The sequence below is a fragment of the Rhinichthys klamathensis genome, unplaced genomic scaffold (genome assembly GCF_029890125.1).
Source record: "Rhinichthys klamathensis goyatoka isolate OS25496 unplaced genomic scaffold, OSU_Roscu_1.1 h1tg001044l_1, whole genome shotgun sequence".
Classification (NCBI taxonomy): domain Eukaryota; kingdom Metazoa; phylum Chordata; class Actinopteri; order Cypriniformes; family Leuciscidae; genus Rhinichthys; species Rhinichthys klamathensis.
In genome coordinates this window covers 29297-30000 of record NW_026607319.1, presented here as the reverse complement: position 1 = coordinate 30000, position 704 = coordinate 29297, and positions in this window count along the sequence as shown.

Here is a 704-nt window from a genome sequence, read left to right as displayed (position 1 = left end):
TTAATCATGCAGATGGTGAACAATAAAGTCACAACATGATAATAGTATAAATGCAGCACTGTACTTGATGTAAATAGTTTGTTTAATATTTTTTTCTATTTTAAAAAGTGAGCAGGGAGTGTCAGTGGTTTTAAAACTTGAATTGTGTCATGCAAACCCTAAACAATGGCATTTTATAAGTGCTTCACGTCCAAAATATCATACTGTGATGATGAGTTGTTCTTTTATGCTGAGATTTGATGAATTCAGCACTGGACTGAATAGATTTGTTGTGAATATGCGATAGTTTTTGCATGGTTTGAACAGGATCCAATTTCAGAGCACTTTTGTATTCACTTAGCCTACATGAACAAGTGGTTTTCAAATAATACAAATCTAAAAAGATTTAATTTTTAATCACTGTTGCCATTCATACACCCACAATGCGGACTGAAACACTACAAACGCCTGACATTTGACCCAGCGCAACTGATGGAACAAAAGCTCCCTATTAATCAGTGTTTCCCAGACCTTTAGGGAAGCACATCTCCTCCACAAAGCCTGATATGAGAGACTCCACTCACTAGATACACACTCTTCTGCAGAATGACTTCTCCATACACCCGAGATCAGGAGGCACAGATAGACAGCGAATCCCGTTCCGCTGGGACTTCCGGAGTGACTTCAACACAGTATCAAACGCTGAACCCTCGGTGCGTTGTGCC